Source organism: Oreochromis niloticus, unplaced genomic scaffold, assembly GCF_001858045.2.
Source record: "Oreochromis niloticus isolate F11D_XX unplaced genomic scaffold, O_niloticus_UMD_NMBU tig00007830_pilon, whole genome shotgun sequence".
Classification (NCBI taxonomy): Eukaryota; Metazoa; Chordata; class Actinopteri; order Cichliformes; family Cichlidae; genus Oreochromis; species Oreochromis niloticus.
Window position 1 is genome coordinate 3,170 of NW_020328792.1, and position 18,006 is coordinate 21,175.

The 18,006-nt window shown below is 35.1% G+C and overlaps 1 long non-coding RNA gene across 1 annotated transcript; it reads right to left on the bottom strand.

The window, feature by feature from the left end:
- Positions 1-423: 423 nt before the first annotated feature.
- On the bottom strand, positions 424-3,869 carry LOC109198181 (uncharacterized). The gene is made up of 3 exons (XR_002059107.2): positions 3,836-3,869; positions 2,580-2,606; positions 424-1,044 (listed from the first exon to the last, which is right to left on the bottom strand). It is a non-coding gene; the product is annotated as an uncharacterized LOC109198181 (long non-coding RNA).
- Between the last annotated feature and the right edge of the window lie 14,137 nt (positions 3,870-18,006).

Consider the following 18,006-nt stretch of genomic DNA (forward strand, 5'->3'; position numbering starts at 1 on the left):
AGTTTTATTGTAGCTTTTTCAAAAACTGTATATTATTACTTTTTTTTTTTTAACCAGACTGGTTAATGAATAGGTCTATACTTCTGTAATGTAATATGCAGAATAAATCTCAACAATCAACAGGCTATAATAAAACTCTTAGCTTTGAAGTATACTTTAGATATCTGAAAGTTTTACACAAACTTTAAAGCAAATATAAGGAGCTGTGGTGGTGTGGTGATCAGATGACAGGCGATGAAGATTCTTCAGCTGGATGTTCTGCAGCAGTCAGGAAACAGGAAGTCTGGGTTCTCAGGGCAGCCTCTAGATGACAATTGTAACTGAATACTTACAGTGAGTGACAAAAAAAGGGTTTGTCCTTAAATAATAATAGTTTAAACTTGTAGTCAAATGTTATAGTCAATGAAAAAGACTTGAAAAATTTATTTGAATCTAATTTAATATTTATGTAAATACAGCAGTCTGAATGTATATATTACAAAATAACCAGATTGTCTTATTACAAATAAACCTTTAAGAAAAGGTGTATATTTTATATAATTTATTAAAGTAATTGCACCTGTAAGCCAAACAGCCAACCAATGTTTATTCCAAAGTGTAATGCAAAATTAAAATGACAAATGTAGGGCTGTGTAAGTAGTTTCGACTGTGAGTTCTACTGTACTGTAATTCTACTACTGTATATTCAACGTTCTACTTGTAATTTCCAGTAAAATGAGTGGATGAGTTTAACGACAGGAAAGAAGGAGCAGTGAGAGCAGAGATCTCTCAGATTTCTGAAAACAGATCGTCGAAGTTGTGGTAACTTCAATTTCCAAAAACTTGTTTTTTTGTCAAACTTGGTTTCTTGTCAAACTTGGTTTCTTGTCAACACAGGTTTAAGCTTGTCAAAATTAGATAGAGCTCATGGCGGAGAAATGATAGAAGATAGAATGGCTTGTCAAAAAAGATGGAGCAGGGAGAGGGAGAGTGATAGGACAGACTGAAATTGCTTGTTAATTGCTTGTCAACGATAGAGGGAGAGGGTTTTCTGCAGCAGGTCACCTGTAAGACAAAAAGGGACTGGAATTAGGCATATTTCCAATAAACATGGCTTTCCAGTATTTTTCGGACTATAAGTCACACTTAAAATCCTTGAGTTTTCTCGAAAATCAACAGTTTACCTTATGTATTCTGGCTGTGTTCACTGACCTAAACCCAATTTTATGTGCTACATGGCACTCAAACATCTGTCAAAATGTTTTAGTATGACTTTGGAAAGCTACAAAGCTGCAGCGCTTGATGGATTGTTGGAGCATTACAGCTACAGTAGTCAGGAGCCTCGCCGAGTAATTCGTATTGTGCTTAAACATAATATTACGGTGTGTGTATGAGGACCTGGCATCTGTTTAGAGACATGCGTACGAAGCAGATTTCAAACCGATCAATCCATGAAGAATTTGATAGATTTGTGGAAGAGGACTGAACAGAAAAAGTGAGTGTATTGTTCTGTGTTACCACTGAAAAATGTTGAGAGTTATTGTGAATGAGTTGAATAGTTTGAGTTATCTGAATATTTGGTTAGCTGCATACGCCTTATAATCCGAAAAACACAGTACATACAGGGCTTTACATATTGAAGAGTTCCACAGTACATTATTGGACTGAACTGATTGAAAATGCTCAAAAATGGTGGTGGAACTATTCTAAAGAAACTTTCAGATTCTATTAACACAATAAAAAACAAACAGTGTCTATAAACTTAAACCAAGATGTGCTGCTACAATAACCTACTGTAAATATCATATGGTACAACAAAACCCACACACTGAGGTTAGAGCAGACAGTTTCGGGCCACCTGCTTAAAATTTATGAAACATCACATGTTCCTTAATCCCCAAAGTTCTCAAATTCCTGTTTCTGTGTGTACTTACCTGGGAAAACAGTACATCATAATATCTGGGCACACAGAAACAGGGATTTGAGATCCGTTAACATAAAAGTAAACAATACTTTATTCAGTATGACTTTTGGCAAAATGAGAAATTTGGAGATGGATGGTTCCTACAAAGCAGTTTCTACATATTTCAGTCACATGTTTAATACACAGCCATAAGCACTCCACTAAATCTAGGACGTACTTATAATGGCCGACTTAAAGGCCTAATTAAAAATGTAGTATGACGATAATTTCTTTGTAGATCATTTAATCATAAAATACAGAAATGAGTGCTGTATCTGTGCTTTAGATTTTTTCCAGTCATCAACAAAATCTTTAATTAAAAGACTAATTCAAAGAGCAGTTTTCAGACAGTGACTTAATTTAATGAAGAGAAAGAAGCTTTTGAAATCCACAAGGCCCTACTTGAAGACTTAATTGTACCTAAACTGCTGTTCATGAGCTGCTCTAATGTGAAAAAATATGCGCTGCTACAATAACCTACCGACCTCTGTAGATCTGGAAATGTTTACACAGATTTTTCTAGGATTTGATGACTTTTGATGATCACCAATAGCTGTGCTGACTCACTGCACTAAACGGAATCTCCTATAATGAGAAACCTTTCCCAGCACTGCACCTCAGAAAACCCTTTACTTACCAGACTTGAGACGATCAGATCAGCAGTCTAGAGAAAGGAAACAATTCATCAGATCACTGCTTGATGATTCAGACTGTTGAGCCTCTTCACACACAATCCAATTTACTGTGAGACAAATTAACTAGTAAAATCCTCAATTACTTTAAGCTTTTTTAAATTTACTGTAGTCTAAAGAGGAGATAATTGAACTGCAGGGTCTCACACGGCTATAGCAAGTGTAATAAAAACATTATTACTACAGAAATGCAAAGAACAGGCACCAATATTTGTTGGCACAAGTGCAGGATACACCAAATATTTCCTACACAGAAGCCTTGTGGCTCCAACATTTTCTACAACAGGTCAGAGCTAATAAAGTGTGAAAAACCAAAACTTTTAATGTCCTTTCAGGTTAAAAACATTAAATACAAAGTAATTCTTGAAATCAGAAGCAACAGAAAACCTCATCATGTTTTGGTTAGTCTGATATGAATGTGCAAATCCTAAAATACATGTAAATATTGACATGTTACAATAACAGAGGTGCAGAATGTTTTGTGATTAAAATTAAATGTCTTAAAATATTACACTAAAAAGTCCTTTCATTGTACCAGTTGCTAGGAATATTTATGTATGTTGCAATGTCCCTTTTTGGCAACATTTCTATTTATTTTAAAACACATTATATTCACTAAATAAGTAATAAACTAATTAGACACACTGGCTGTAATTTACCTAAGAATGTCCACTCACACCTCTGGTTCTCTTCGTTTTTATTATTGCTTAACTGTTAAAGCTATTACTTATACCGAGTCAGGCAAAATACTTCTACAGTGTTCTGACTTTAATGTAATACATCAGCAGAATTTGAAAGACAATATAAATCAATACCTGTGCAGCTCTTAAGTGTTTGAGCAACCACTTATACTGACTCCCCTAAAACACTTTCATTGTTTTGTCTGCTACTTAAATCCACAAACATAAGGAGAAAATAAACAACTGTATAAAGACATCCGACATTTAACTATGTTTGGATTCAATAAGCCATAAAAAAAATTTAATCATCCATAAATGGGCTATTAAACTTCAGGGACATTTTCAGGGACAGTCAGAGGCCCTGTGTGGGGGCTTTGCTGCTACAGGTCACAAATCCTGTGTTTTCGCCAATCAGTAAATGGAAACATATCACAAAAAGTCAAACTACTGTATGTAAGTCGTTAAATGTGCTACGCAATGCCAGGTTCATACTGCTTCAGTTACAATCACTGTTTACTTACCAGCAAAGGCAAAACCAAAGATCTCTTTCACTCTGTGTAACAAAAGACAAAGCACAAAAATACAGAATGAGACAACTCAAATCAGCATCAGAGTCAATACTGCATCACTCTGTGTAGTCCAAAAGATTCAGTACACTTCTTTGTTTACCACAGTTGGAATACAAACAACTCTCCTCTTTTTTCTACACCTTACTAAAGATTGTCTTCATTAAGGTAATATGTGGTTTCATCCATTTGTAATAAGCCACACACGTTTCTCAGTTATGTGATAGCTCTATTAGTTTGGTGCTATTAGATAACACAGTAGATTTAATAAGCAATGATTTGCTACACCTAGCACTGCACACTTTATCAAATTCTGACATCACAATTTCAAAGCATGAACAATCATACATGAAAGCTCGGATGATATATTTGTAGGCTTCAACATTTGAGTTGGTCTGCAACTCAAATTCAAACTCAAATTCTGCTTCCTAAAAATATTATCACCTGCACACAGTATCATTTAATATGCTGTTGTTTTAAATATCTACATATCATATTTATAATATTAATGGTGCACTGCTGCATTTTATTTATTTGAAGGTGGCCTTTTTTAGATTTCATTAATTTTTCACAAAGTGAGAAGTTAAACAGAGCTGCAGGTGTAGGTTTTATTTAAAAAACCAACCTGCACAAACAAGTGTTTGTTAAACATTTCTTAAAATTTAACTAGAAAACTAAAATTAATTTTAAAAAAAACTTCTTGTTAAGAGATGTTAATATTCTTATATTATGTGTTTTATCCTCACTCTCTCTTCTGTTAATTAACCCACAACACAAAAACACACCGGTACAGGCACGTGACTCTTTTTCTCCCCGCTTTCAGTCAGAAGCTGTGTCCCAAAACGTCGGCTGCATCCTCCGGTCACTCCAGCCAGAGAGAGCAGCGGACTCCCGGCTTCATCATTTTCAGACCCCCGCTCTTTCGCTACTCAGTTTAAACATGATATATAAGTCACTCGGATAACTTAAAAATGTAATTGTTTGCCTTTTTTCGGTGTTTTATTTGTTCTGGAGTAAATCAGTTTGGCTGAGATCAAAGTTATTAGATTAGTAGATTAAATAAAACTTTATTAATCCATCGGGTGGGTTCCTCTGGGATTTTCACACAGCTGAATAAACGTTAAAGGGTCGAGAATTTACGCCAGTGTCCTGTTATATTTTAAATAGCAAGGAGCAGACGGCCGAGTTTATTAAACTCCAGCGAGACAGCGGTGACGCAAATCTGAAGGCTAGACCCATTTCACAGCCTCCCGCTTCCGGCCTTCTCGGTCTTTGAAGGACCTGGCCCACAGACCGCGAAGGCCGGGTCCTCCGAAGGATGCAGCCGACGTTTTGGGACACAGCTAATGGCGGTAAAATGGCTCCTTTGAAGTTGCCGACCCTGCTGCTTCAGCAGCTAATCAGTGGTTCTAAAATGGCGGCTCATTACCTTACAACCTAAAGAATGAGGCTGTTTTAACTGACTGATTTGTGAAGAGAACTAACTTCAGCTTCCATAAGAGACTCAGAAACACTAACACACCGACTGAACCAAATACAACACAATAACTGTATTAAACAATCAAATGAACCATATTAATTTCACACTGGGCCTATAGCAGCTAGGCTAGGCGTTAGCGCTTAGGTTGTTAGGGCTAGCATACCAAACACTCCTTTTAAATACTAAAATTACAACGTTTCACTAAAAAAGCAGCCTTTAACATGACTTATACTTCGACTGGCTTCATAAGTCACTAACAACAACTGGGTAAATCACTATAACAGCTTATAGACATTTCATTACAGAGAAGCAGCGCTTACCGGCAGGGATCGAGCAGAGAGTGGGCGGAGATTCAGGAGTCAGCCAGGGACGTAAAAAGAGAGGCATTCACGGGTAGTGGGAAACTCCGCAATTACACAAAATTGGCATTGAAAACGTGAAAAATATAGGTAAATTTAAATATTATTATACTAGATTTTTTGCAACAAAAAACAACTAGCAGAAATTTAATTCTATAAGTTTAATAAATGTTTCAAACATGATTCTTTGAATTTGAAATAATGGTTAAAAGACATAAATAAACATAAGGTCATTATGTTAAAATGTACTGTATTATGATAGATTTATTTAAATGACTGCAGTAATAAGAACAGTCTTCTTCTGAACACCAACACCAAGGAGCTGGTGTTGGTGATCACCCTAAGCATCCTCACAGGACAGTGGCTGCAGAGGCTCATCTCACTCCACTGCAGGACTCAAGAGGTTCAGGAGGTCCCTTAACCCCACTGCAATGAGACTTTTTAACAGCGACTCCTGACATGTTCATTGCACATTTGTTTCTTTTATTCTAATACATATTGGTTGTAATCATATGAATTCTGAATTGCTTTAAAGCTGAAACTGTCTGCTAAAACTAGCTAAAAAAGCTGAAAAGTTGCAGAAATTGTAAAAACTTTGCATAAGCAAAGGAACTTTGCTAAAATGTAATAACTTAGCAGAACTGCAATATCTTAGAGGAAACATAATACTTGGCAGAAATACAATAGCATAGCAGAACTTAGCAGAAATATTGTAACTTACCAGAAACATGATAACTTCTAAAAATGCAAGAATTTAGGAGAAATAGTATAAGATAACAGAAAGAATATATTTAGCCAAAAATACTTAAACATTACAGAAACACTATGATTTAGAAAAATAGTACAACATAGCAGAAATACTGTGATTTACCAGAGACACTGTAATATACTATGAATATGGTAATTTTAAATTAATACTATGTTTTAGCACAAATACTATAATTTGACAGAAATACTATCATTTGGCAGAAATACTCTGGTTTAGCACAAATATTATAACATAGCAGAAATACAATTATATAGCAGAAATGCTATATTTAGAAAGAAAAATATAATATAGTAGAAATACTATGATTTAGCAGAAGTACTGTAATCAGCACATATACTGTAACATGACAGAAATTCCTCCACTTAGTAGTAATACTATAACATAACACAAATGTTATGATTTGGCAAAAATACTATGATTTAGCAGAAATACTATGATTGAGCAGAAGTACTAAGATGTAGTAAAAGTTCTTTGATTTAACAGAAATACAATTATGTAGGAGTAATACTTAAATATTGATACACACACACATACACAGAGCCTAAAGGGAACAGTATTTGTGCCATGGAGTGTTAACAAGAATCTGAGGTCCATATTAGAAAAGCTGCTAAAATCATAAAAGTTTGCAGAATTGTAATAAATGATGAATACGAATTACTGGTCTGTAATAGTGTATTAATTTGTAAGGAAAAAAAACATGTTGATCAAGGTGGAATTGAACCCACGACCTTTAGGTTGCAGACCCGTGTCATTACCAACTGCGCTACTGGGAAAGAGAACGAGCACCTGGAAAACAGGGTGATGAGCACTCAGAATTAGATTGCGGTGAGAGGCGAAAAACTCTGTTTTTTGGAGTTACAAAACGTTGTGTAACTCAAAAACTAGGTGGACTAGAAGCATAATTCTTGTACTGGGTGAATCAGCGGACTTTGTTGTACTTTGACTGCGATTTTCATTGCTCTTTGTACATCCGTGGCTGAGATATGACAAGAGAAGAAACGGCAGACCTCAGATATGATTGGCTGGCTGGGACGCCGTGCAGGCCCTGATATGTAAATTTGAATGTCTCAGTCCTCAGAGGATTGGCTGCCTGGGGATCTGGCAGAAATATATAGAAATAGTATGATTAAGCATAAATACTACATTTAGCAGAAATACTGTATTAAGCACAAATCCTATAAAAAGCAGAAATACTATATTAAGCACAAATCCTATAAAAAGCAGAAATACTATATTAAGCAATATAAATATCCTATAAAAATCCTATAAAAAGCAAAAATACTGTACTATGATTTGGTAGAAAAACTATAATTAATCAGAAATACTATATTTGGCAGAAATACTATATTTAGCACAAATCTTATAAAATAGCAGATATAGTATGGTTTAGCACAATAGTAATAACTTAAACAGAAAAATTGGAAAAGCAAAATGGACAGCTGAAAAAATGCTGAACATGCTAAGGATCCTTCAAATATACTTGCTCAATGAAAAAAATTGGCAAAAAAAAAAGATATAACAGCCACACAATCACAAATATGGAAACATATGGAAACACACATGCACAGAGAGACACACACACAAGATCCAATTCAGTCAACCAGTCTAAATATATTGAATTTTAATCTTACAATAAGATCAGCCCATTAAAAGTCTCTCTCTCTCTCTCTTTCTCTCTCTCTCTGTCACACACAAACACACACACACACACACACACACACACACGCACACACACAAAAAGAGAAAAGTAAGTTTCTAGGTCAGTCAAGCAGCCTGGGAGCTGCTAAATTTGAATCCACCAATCAGAGAGGCTGTGTACTTTTTCCCGCCAAAACAGGTGCAGCCGTTTTTACACACACAGAGCACAGAGACAGGATTTCTGCAGTGAATTTCTCATAGTGAGGATTCCTCTCAAACAAATGGCCATAATTTCCTAACCGTAGGGGCTAGAACAGTCATTCTTACACCGTTTTGTTCAGAAGAGATGGGGGAATCTTACACTGTTGACAATTTATCATTAAAATGTGAATTATTAAAGATATTTGACTTGTAATGCACCATAACTGAGTAGAGGCGAAGCAAAAACTGCCTTGACCTGCCCTCAAACAACGCTTTCTAACTCTAAATCTATTTGGAGTATCGATATCATTCTTTCACCGTAAGAGACAGCAGGCTTTGGTGAACAGTCATGGAAATTTTCAGGTCTCTGTGGAAATCCATCAAAAAGATATGACGAGAGAAAAAAGTGGTTCATTTCCAGAGTTTGAAATCTGAAGAAATCTGAGCGAGGGACAAATTTCCTACCCTCAAACAAACCCAATTCATGGCCAAATGGTAATAGGTGAGAAAGAAATTCTTGAATTATGAGCGTCAGGAGTGTCTGAAGATATATTGGCACAAGCCTCATGTCTTAACTTCGCTTCGTTAAAGAGATATGACGATTTGAAAATGCCTCTCATTAGAGAAATCCAGCGGTGATTTTGAACAAGCTCTCCATTGACTTTCTATGGAGAGTTTCCAGACTTTGTGTTGGTCTGAGGAGATTTGCCAAAATTCTATAAATCCCACAACAATGATAGTGACATTTTCTGAAAGCCAGCAAAAATACCTACGTTTTGATGTATAATTAGTGGAAGTTGAGTGGAAATTGAGCAAGTAGGAAGAAGTTGTTCGGACATGAAGAGAAGACTGCAAAACTTTCAGTGGCACACTGAAACCCAAGTGCATAGCAACCATAACAACGCATGTATTTTGTGAAAAATCACAAAAATGAAACTCAAAACTTAAAGAGGGATAAGATGAAAACGGTAACAGATATGAAAAAGCTGAATCACACAAGGATAGCAGAAAACTTTGTGAACATTTTAAAGTTTGAATGGTTGTTCTAGGTGAAAGTATGAGGAAGTACTTAAGTTTCAAAAACAAGCAAGTTTTAGCAGAATTGTGGAAGTTTCCCATTCATTTCAATGGGACAAATTAAAGGAAAAAAGCTTAATATTTTAAAAAGTATAACAGCAAAAAATACCAAAAGTCATAGCGCACATTAGCAGAAATAGCAGAATAGTTTAAAATTTGAACGGTAAAAATCGGCTGAAAATTGTGGAAGTAGTTAAGTGCCAAAAAACGTACGGAAGCAACTAGAATAATAAAGTATAAAGAACTAGAAGAACTAGAAAAATTTGCATTTCCTGCGAAAATGCAGTGTGGATGCTGTAATGCTGAAGCTGTCTGCTGAAACAAGCAGAAAAAGCTGAAAAGTTGCAGAATTTGTAAAAACTTTGCAGAAGAAAAGGAACTTTGCTAAAATGTAGTAACTTAGCAGAACTGCAATATCTTAGAGGAAACATAATACTTGGCAGAAATACAATAGCATAGCAGAACTTAGCAGAAATATTGTAACTTACCAGAAACACGATAACTTCTCAAAAATACAAGAATTTAGGAGAAATAGTATAAGATAACAGAAAGAATATATTTAGGCAAACATTCTTAAACATTACAGAAATACTATGATTTAGAAAAACAGTACAACATAGCAGAAATGCTGCGATTTACCAGAGACACTGTAATTTACTATTAATATTGAAATTTTTTTTTAAAAATACTATGTTTTAGCAAAAATACTGTAATTTGACAGAAATACTATCATTCGGCAGAAATACTATGTTTCAGCAGAAATACTCTGGTTTAGCACAAATATTATAACATAGCAGTAATACAATTATATAGCAGAAATGCTATATTTAGAAAGAAAAATATAATATAGTAGAAATCCTATGATTTAGCAGAAATACTGTAATCAGCACATATACTGTAACATGACAGAAATTCCTCCACTTAGTAGTAATACTGTAACATAAAACAAATGTTATGATTTGGCACAAAAACCATAATTTGGCAAAATACTATGATTTAGCAGAAATACTATGATTGAGCAGAAGTACTAAGATGTAGTAAAAGTACTTTGATTTAACAGAAATACAATTATGGAGGAGTAATACTTTAAATTGGGAGAAATATTGATACACACACACATACACAGAGCCTAAAGGGAAGAGTATTTGTGCCATGGAGTGTTAACAAGAATCTGAGGTCCATATTAGAAAAGCTGCTAAAATCATAAAAGTTTGCAGAATTGTAATAAATGATGAATATCAATTACTGGTCTGTGATAGTGTATTAATTTGTAGGGAAAAAAAACATGTTGCCCAAGGTGTAATTGAACCCACGACCTTTTGGTTGCAGACCTGTGTCATTACCAACTGCGCCACTGGGAAAGAGAGCGAGCGCCTGGAAAACAGGGTGATGAGCAGTCAGAATTAGATTGCGGTGAGAGGCGAAAAAGACAGTTTTTTGGAGTTACAAAACGTCGTGTAACTCAAAAACTAGGTGCACTAGAAGCATAATTCTTGTACTGGGTGAATCAGCGTACTTTCGTGTACTTTGACTGTGATTTGCATTGCTCTTTGTACATCTGTCGCTGAGATATGACGAGAGAAGAAAGGGCAGACCTCAGATATGATTGGCTGGCTGGGAAGCCGTGCAGGTCCTGATATGTAAATTTTATATGTATCAGTCCTCACAGAGGATTAGCTGCCTGGGGTCCTGGCAGAAATATATACAAATAGTATGATTAAGCATAAATACTACATTTAGTAGAAATACTATGTTTTAGCACAAATACTATAAAATGGCAGAAATACTATAATTAAGCAGAAATACTATATTTGGCAGAAACACTATATTTAGTACAAATCTTATGAAATAGCAGAAATAGTATGATTTAGCAGAAATGCTGTATTTAGCACAAATCTCATAAAATAGCAGACATAGTATGATTTTGCAGAAATGCTGTATTTAGCACAAATACTGAAAAGCAGCAGAAATGATATGACTCAACACAATAGTAATAACTTAAATAGAAAAATTGGAAAAGCAAAATGGACAGCTGAAAGAATCCTGAACATGCTAAGGGTCCCTCAAATGTAATTGTTAAATGAAAAAAATCAGCAAAAAAAAGTATAACAGTGACACAATCACAAATATGGACACATATGGAAACACACATGCACAGAGAGACACACAGAGGATCAAATTCAGTCAACCAGTCTAAATATATTGAATTTAAATCATACAATAAGATGCTCCCATAAAAACTCTCTCTCGCCCTCTCTATCTCTCTCTCTCTGTCTCTCACACACACACACACACACACACACACACACACACACACACACACAGGGAGAGAAAATCAAGTTTCTAGGTCAGTCAAGCAGCCTGGGAGCTGCTAAATTTGAATCCACCAATCAGAGAGGCTGTGTACTTTTTCCCGCCAAAACAGGTGCAGCCGTTTTTACACACACAGAGCACAGAGACAGGATTTCTGCAGTGAATTTCTCATAGTGAGGATTCCTCTCAAACAAATGGCCATAATTTCCTAACCGTAGGGGCTAGAACAGTCATTCTTACACCGTTTTGTTCAGAAGAGATGGGGGAATCTTAAAGTGTTGACACTTTATCATTAAAATATGAATTATTGAAGATATTTGACTTCTAATGCACCATAACTGAGTAGAGGCAAGCAAAATCTGCCTTGACTTGCCCTCAAACAACGCTTTCTAACTCTAAATCTATTTGGAGTATCGATATCATTCTTTCACCGTAAGAGACAGCAGGCTTTGGTGAACAATCATGGAAATTTTCAGGTCTCTGTGGAAATCCATTAAAAAGATATGACAAGAGAAAAAAGTGGTTCATTTCCAGAGTTTGAAATCTGAAGAAATCTGAGCAAAGGACGAATTTCCTACCCTCAAACAAGTCTAACTCATTTCAGAACGGTAATAGGTGAGAAAGAAATTCTTGAATTGTGAGCATCAGGAGTGTCTGAAGATATACGGGGACAAGCCTCATGTTTTAACTTCGCTTCGTTAAGGAGATATGACGATTCGAATATGCCTCTCATTAGAGAAATCAAGCGATGATTTTGAACAAGCTCTCCATTGACTTTCTATGGAGAGTTTTCTGACTTTGTGTTGGTCTGAGGTGATTTGCCAAAATTCTATAAATCTCACAACAATGATAGTAACATTTTCTGAAAGCCAGCAAAAATACCTACGTTTTGATGTATAATTTGTGTGGGTTAAGTGAAAATTGAGCGAGTAGCAAGAAGTTGTTCGGACATGAAGAGAAAATTGCCAAAGGTACAGTGGCTCACTTAGAACCAACTGCATAGCAACCATAACAACGCATGTATTTTGTGAAAAATCACAAAGATGAAACTCAAAACTTAGAGAGGGATACGATGAAAACGGTAACAGATATGAAAAAGCTGAATCATTCATGAATAGCCCAATAATTTGTGAACATTTTAAAATTTGAATGGTTGTTCTAGGCGAAAGTATGAGAACGTAGTTAAGTTTCAAAAAAGAGTAAGTTTTAGCAGAATTGCGGAAGTTTCCCATTCATTTCAATGGGACAAATTAAAGGAAAAAAGCTTAATATTTTAAAAAGTATAAGAGTTAAAAATACCAAAAGTCATAGCAATCATTAGCAGAAATAGCAGAATAGTTTAAAATTTGAACGGTGAAAATCGGCTGAAAATTGTGGAAGTAGAAAAGTGCCAAAAAACGTACGGAAGCAACTGGAATAATAATAATAATAATAATAATAAAGTATAAAGAATAAAGAGAAACAGGAACTCAATAGTGTGGATGCCTCCAGCATCCACACAATTTGCATTTCCTGCGAAAATGCAGTGTGGATGCTGTAATGCTGAAGCTGTCTGCTGAAACAAGCAGAAAAAGCTGAAAAGTTGCAGAATTTGTAAAAACTTTGCAGAAGAAAAGGAACTTTGCTAAAATGTAGTAACTTAGCAGAACTGCAATATCTTAGAGGAAACATAATACTTGGCAGAAATACAATAGCATAGCAGAACTTAGCAGAAATATTGTAACTTACCAGAAACACGATAACTTCTCAAAAATACAAGAATTTAGGAGAAATAGTATAAGATAACAGAAAGAATATATTTAGGCAAACATTCTTAAACATTACAGAAATACTATGATTTAGAAAAACAGTACAACATAGCAGAAATGCTGCGATTTACCAGAGACACTGTAATTTACTATTAATATTGAAATTTTTTTTAAAAATACTATGTTTTAGCAAAAATACTGTAATTTGACAGAAATACTATCATTCGGCAGAAATACTATGTTTCAGCAGAAATACTCTGGTTTAGCACAAATATTATAACATAGCAGTAATACAATTATATAGCAGAAATGCTATATTTAGAAAGAAAAATATAATATAGTAGAAATCCTATGATTTAGCAGAAATACTGTAATCAGCACATATACTGTAACATGACAGAAATTCCTCCACTTAGTAGTAATACTGTAACATAAAACAAATGTTATGATTTGGCACAAAAACCATAATTTGGCAAAATACTATGATTTAGCAGAAATACTATGATTGAGCAGAAGTACTAAGATGTAGTAAAAGTACTTTGATTTAACAGAAATACAATTATGGAGGAGTAATACTTTAAATGGGAGAAATATTGATACACACACACATACACAGAGCCTAAAGGGAAGAGTATTTGTGCCATGGAGTGTTAACAAGAATCTGAGGTCCATATTAGAAAAGCTGCTAAAATCATAAAAGTTTGCAGAATTGTAATAAATGATGAATATCAATTACTGGTCTGTGATAGTGTATTAATTTGTAGGGAAAAAAACATGTTGCCCAAGGTGTAATTGAACCCACGACCTTTTGGTTGCAGACCTGTGTCATTACCAACTGCGCCACTGGGAAAGAGAGCGAGCGCCTGGAAAACAGGGTGATGAGCAGTCAGAATTAGATTGCGGTGAGAGGCGAAAAAGACAGTTTTTTGGAGTTACAAAACGTCGTGTAACTCAAAAACTAGGTGCACTAGAAGCATAATTCTTGTACTGGGTGAATCAGCGTACTTTCGTGTACTTTGACTGTGATTTGCATTGCTCTTTGTACATCTGTCGCTGAGATATGACGAGAGAAGAAAGGGCAGACCTCAGATATGATTGGCTGGCTGGGAAGCCGTGCAGGTCCTGATATGTAAATTTTATATGTATCAGTCCTCACAGAGGATTAGCTGCCTGGGGTCCTGGCAGAAATATATACAAATAGTATGATTAAGCATAAATACTACATTTAGTAGAAATACTATGTTTTAGCACAAATACTATAAAATGGCAGAAATACTATAATTAAGCAGAAATACTATATTTGGCAGAAACACTATATTTAGTACAAATCTTATGAAATAGCAGAAATAGTATGATTTAGCAGAAATGCTGTATTTAGCACAAATCTCATAAAATAGCAGACATAGTATGATTTTGCAGAAATGCTGTATTTAGCACAAATACTGAAAAGCAGCAGAAATGATATGACTCAACACAATAGTAATAACTTAAATAGAAAAATTGGAAAAGCAAAATGGACAGCTGAAAGAATCCTGAACATGCTAAGGGTCCCTCAAATGTAATTGTTAAATGAAAAAAATCAGCAAAAAAAAGTATAACAGTGACACAATCACAAATATGGACACATATGGAAACACACATGCACAGAGAGACACACAGAGGATCAAATTCAGTCAACCAGTCTAAATATATTGAATTTAAATCATACAATAAGATGCTCCCATAAAACTCTCTCTCGCCCTCTCTATCTCTCTCTCTCTGTCTCTCACACACACACACACACACACACACACACACACACACACACACACACACACACAGGGAGAGAAAATCAAGTTTCTAGGTCAGTCAAGCAGCCTGGGAGCTGCTAAATTTGAATCCACCAATCAGAGAGGCTGTGTACTTTTTCCCGCCAAAACAGGTGCAGCCGTTTTTACACACACAGAGCACAGAGACAGGATTTCTGCAGTGAATTTCTCATAGTGAGGATTCCTCTCAAACAAATGGCCATAATTTCCTAACCGTAGGGGCTAGAACAGTCATTCTTACACCGTTTTGTTCAGAAGAGATGGGGGAATCTTAAAGTGTTGACACTTTATCATTAAAATATGAATTATTGAAGATATTTGACTTCTAATGCACCATAACTGAGTAGAGGCAAGCAAAATCTGCCTTGACTTGCCCTCAAACAACGCTTTCTAACTCTAAATCTATTTGGAGTATCGATATCATTCTTTCACCGTAAGAGACAGCAGGCTTTGGTGAACAATCATGGAAATTTTCAGGTCTCTGTGGAAATCCATTAAAAAGATATGACAAGAGAAAAAAGTGGTTCATTTCCAGAGTTTGAAATCTGAAGAAATCTGAGCAAAGGACGAATTTCCTACCCTCAAACAAGTCTAACTCATTTCAGAACGGTAATAGGTGAGAAAGAAATTCTTGAATTGTGAGCATCAGGAGTGTCTGAAGATATACGGGGACAAGCCTCATGTTTTAACTTCGCTTCGTTAAGGAGATATGACGATTCGAATATGCCTCTCATTAGAGAAATCAAGCGATGATTTTGAACAAGCTCTCCATTGACTTTCTATGGAGAGTTTTCTGACTTTGTGTTGGTCTGAGGTGATTTGCCAAAATTCTATAAATCTCACAACAATGATAGTAACATTTTCTGAAAGCCAGCAAAAATACCTACGTTTTGATGTATAATTTGTGTGGGTTAAGTGAAAATTGAGCGAGTAGCAAGAAGTTGTTCGGACATGAAGAGAAAATTGCCAAAGGTACAGTGGCTCACTTAGAACCAACTGCATAGCAACCATAACAACGCATGTATTTTGTGAAAAATCACAAAGATGAAACTCAAAACTTAGAGAGGGATACGATGAAAACGGTAACAGATATGAAAAAGCTGAATCATTCATGAATAGCCCAATAATTTGTGAACATTTTAAAATTTGAATGGTTGTTCTAGGCGAAAGTATGAGAACGTAGTTAAGTTTCAAAAAAGAGTAAGTTTTAGCAGAATTGCGGAAGTTTCCCATTCATTTCAATGGGACAAATTAAAGGAAAAAAACGTAATATTTTAAAAAGTATAAGAGTTAAAAATACCAAAAGTCATAGCAATCATTAGCAGAAATAGCAGAATAGTTTAAAATTTGAACGGTGAAAATCGGCTGAAAATTGTGGAAGTAGAAAAGTGCCAAAAAACGTACGGAAGCAACTGGAATAATAATAATAATAATAATAATAACTAGAAAAATTTGCATTTCCTGCGAAAATGCAGTGTGGATGCTGTAACGCTGAAGCTGTCTGCTAAAATAGCTGAAAAAGCTGAAAAGTTGCAGAAATTGTAAAAACTTTGCAGAAGCAAAGGAACTTTGCTAAAATGTAGTAACTTAGCAGAACTGCAATATCTTAGAGGAAACATAATACTTGGCAGAAATACAAAGCATAGCAGAACTTAGCAGAAATATTGTAACTTAACAGAAACACGATAACTTCTCAAAAATACAAGAATTTAGGAGAAATAGTATAAGATAACAGAAAGAATATATTTAGCCAAACATTCTTAAACATTACAGAAATACTATGATTTAGAAAAACAGTACAACATAGCAGAAATGCTGTGATTTAAGAGACATTGTAATATACTATGAATATTGTAATTTTAAATAAATACTATGTTTAGCAAAAATACTCAGTTTAGCACAAATATTATAACATAGCAGAAATACTATTCTATAGCAGAAATGCTATATTTAGAAAGAAAAATATAATATAGTAGAAATACTATGATTTAGCAGAAATCCTACAATATAGCTTAATATGGAACAGATACTATGATTGAGCAGAATAGTAATAACTTAAGTGAAAATATTGGAAAGGTAAATTGATAAGCTGAATAAAAAGGAACATGGTTAAGTTCGCTGAAAACCAATTGTTGTTCACCTGTGAAAAAATAAAATAAAAATACATTTAGAAAAAAAAACAAATAAGAAAAGCCAACAGATACACACAAAATCAAATATGGATACACAAATCAACAAATACACAAGAAATCAAATATGGATACACAAATGTACAGAGAGAGACACACACAGACAGGTCTATGCCAGTCAACCAGTCTGAATATATTATATTTTTATCCAACAATGAGATGCTGCCCGAAAAAGCGTCTTTGTGTGTGTCTTTCTTTCTCTCTCTCTCTCTCTCACACACACACACACACACACACACACACACACACAGCATCAGCAAGTGAACAGGGGCTGTTAACAGCATGTTTCTAGGTCAGTCAAACAGCTGTGAGCTTCTCAATTTGAATCCACCAATCGAGAGGCTGTGTGCTTTTTCCCGCCAAAACTGGTGCACCAAGTGCAGGCTTTTACACATGCAGCACAGAGAGAGACAGGATTTTTGCAGTCTATTTCTCATAGTCAGGACTCCCCTCAAACAAACAGCCATAAATTCCTAACCGTAGGGGCTAAAACGGTCATTCTTAGACCGTTTTGTTCAGACGACATGGGGGAATCTTGAAATGT